The sequence below is a fragment of the Otolemur garnettii genome, unplaced genomic scaffold (assembly GCF_000181295.1).
Source record: "Otolemur garnettii isolate 467f Iridium unplaced genomic scaffold, OtoGar3 scaffold00118, whole genome shotgun sequence".
NCBI lineage: Eukaryota > Metazoa > Chordata > Mammalia > Primates > Galagidae > Otolemur > Otolemur garnettii.
In genome coordinates, this window is record NW_003852513.1 from 62242 (window position 1) to 65123 (window position 2882).

Consider the following 2882-nt stretch of genomic DNA (forward strand, 5'->3'; position numbering starts at 1 on the left):
AAAATATGCTAAGTAACAAAGAATAATAAGGGCAGCTAACACTTTGAAATTCTCTGTGTGTCAGGCATTATGTTAGCATTTCACTGTGCTGTCTTATCTAATCCTCATACCCCACAGGTAAGTATCACTATTATGCCTATTTAAAAATGGGGACACTGGCCAGGAGCAGTGACTCACGCCTATAATCCTAGTACTCTGGAAGGCCGAGGTGGGTGGATTGCCTGAGCTCATGGGTTTGAGACCAGCCTGAGCAAGATCGAGTGAGACCCCTGCCTCTAAAAATAGCCTGGTGTTGTGGCAGGCACCTGTAGTCCCAGCTACTTGGGAGGCTGAGGCAAGAGAATTGCTTAAACCCTAGAGTTTGAGGTTGCTGTGAGCTATGACTCCAGGGGACTCTACCAGGGGTGATAAAGTGAGACTCTGTCTCAAAATAAATATATAAATAAATAAATAAAAATGGGGGACAAAAAAAAATGGGGACACTAATGCTTAAAGTGGTTGCCAGGTGATCTTTAGAAGAGCCAGGCTTTAATCCCAGAGCAACCCTTTTACAAAGTTCTTTTCAGTAACTTCCATATCCTCTTTATTTATCAATAGAACTTATTACATTCAATTAATTCATAGATCAATTAAATTAATCAAAATAATATGATTTGTATAGCAAGGGAAAATGGTTGAGTCATCTTATATGGTAACAGAAAGAAGCTGCTCCAATAATATCAGGTTACTCTGTTCAACTTAAATTTCTGCTTGCGTGTAGTGGTGGGCAGTCCCTGGCAGGGCAGTTCTCCACAGTGTCATCTGGAGATCCTTGGAGAAAGGTTCTTTTGGTAAGAAGAGCCTCCTCTTCTTGTGTGGTCAAACCCACTTCCATAATGAGACACACATTATTTATTTATTTATTTTTCTGATCTCTCAAGAATGTCTAGTGGAGATTTCCAGAGGGCACCTGTGTAACATCCCAGCAGATTAAAAGCAGATATGAGAATGTCTCTGCAGTCTATTAAGCTGCACATAAAGATAGACTTATGAAAGCATAAAACAATACTACTCTTCTCTCCAAATGATTTTTGTTTTAGAAAACATAATGATTTAAAAATAAATATATGTTATGTGATGGGTTCATTATTTTTATTTTTAAATTAATAAATATTTAAAAATTTTCAGTTTTAATGTTTAATATGATAAATATCAATAGATATAACCCACATAAAAAATAACTTACTGGAATCATTTACTTTTAAGAGGGTGAATGGGCCTTGAGACCACAAAGTATGAGAACTGCTGTTCTAGTTTTATTTAAAATTTAGATGGAGAGGAATGCTGGGTTAACTGTTAAACATATTATTTTCCCCTTTCTTTTAATTGCTTTCCACTGAAGGCACTTACTGCATCTCATAAGATATATTTCTCAGTGCAAGGGGACTGTGGACTCTCTCTACACACTTTCCTGCTATAGATGACACCTTTTGGATCATCGTCCAAACTCATGATGCCTCACCATGATAGGACCTTGGTGGCCTTACCTGTGTCATGGACACCGACCTCCTGTTCCTGTTGGTTGTTGCAGAGTAAAGCCATAGTAAGTCAGTTGGATTTTATTTTTTTAAATTTCAAGATACTTTATTCTTAAAACATGTCACAACACTAAGCTTTTGGGCCATTCTGCCACTGTACAAGCTACAAATGCTTGCTGAGCAGCAGAGGGGCACTCTTTCATAGCATGTCTGAAAAGTGAATAAAAATCCATGTAAAACAAATATACAAATAGTTTCTGTAGGAACACAGATAAGTGTGACCCCATCTCCTAATCTTACATATTGCTGCATCTGTGTCAACCCTACTCTTACAAAGACATTTCAAAACTAGCAATAATTAAGTTAAATGGTCCCCCCAAATCCCTTAATTCAAGCTAAACTTGCAGTTAACAGCTACAGAATGATATCTACACATTAATACTAGCTGAAGCACAAGTTGCTGGGTGACGTTTCATTCCACTTTCCCACGCACAAGACACAGGCAGAGGGCCAACATCCTGCTCTTCTACTTTGGGTAGGTAGTCGGGGTTCTGGATTTGCTGCACAAGTTGCCTCGCTGGTCCTGACATCACACAGTAGATAGTTGGCCTCTGGAATCCATTGAAAGTAGAAGCAGCAGCCACAGTATAAGCACCCATATTTTCAAAGAGCATCCAGTCACCCACATGCATTTCTGGCAGGTCACACTGCTCAACGATCCAGTCAAGGACATCACATGTCGGTCCCCATATGCTGGATGAATAATATTTCTCATCTGGTTTAGGTCTCTTTTGCAGAAGAGGCTTTACATGAGCATGATCATAAAGGATGCAATTAAACAATCCATATACTCCATCATTCACGTAATACATGAAGGTTTGTTCACTGGACTCATCTTCATCATCAGAGCCTATCTGTTCCTTCCATACAATTTTTTTGGCAATGATATTAACTGCAAGTGTGAAAGCTGATGCGACATAATATCTGCCTGGCTCAGCTATGATTCTCACTCCAGAGTCTGATGGAAAGTACTTGTCCAATGCTGGGCTGATTATACCAGTGATCTCTTCAAATTTAAGCTTCACATCCTCAGATCCAGGAAAGCCACCGCCAATATCCAGCAGGTACATGCTGAAACCAACCTCAGCTCCCATGTCAAACACCCAGCGGGCATCAGAGATTGCCTGCACAAAGGTCTCAGGATCAGTACAGCCACTTCCTACGTGGAAGCTGACACCAATGACATCAATATTTAGCTCTTTCGCCCGTTCCAAAAGAATTCTGCTGGTTTTGAGTGTGGCACCAAATTTAACACTGAGTCGACAGACTGCTTTGGAATCATCAGTGGCAATCCGCAAAACCAAC

General features: G+C 39.9%; 1 pseudogene across 1 annotated transcript in view; it reads right to left on the bottom strand.

Moving 5' to 3' along the window:
- Nucleotides 1-1735: 1735 nt before the first annotated feature.
- Nucleotides 1736-2882, bottom strand: part of LOC100965118 — a 1596-nt pseudogene continuing 449 nt past the window's right edge. Inside the window, exon 1 of the transcript XR_002775170.1 lies at nucleotides 1736-2882. This exon is cut by the window's right edge and continues 449 nt beyond it. The product of XR_002775170.1 is annotated as an ornithine decarboxylase pseudogene (transcript).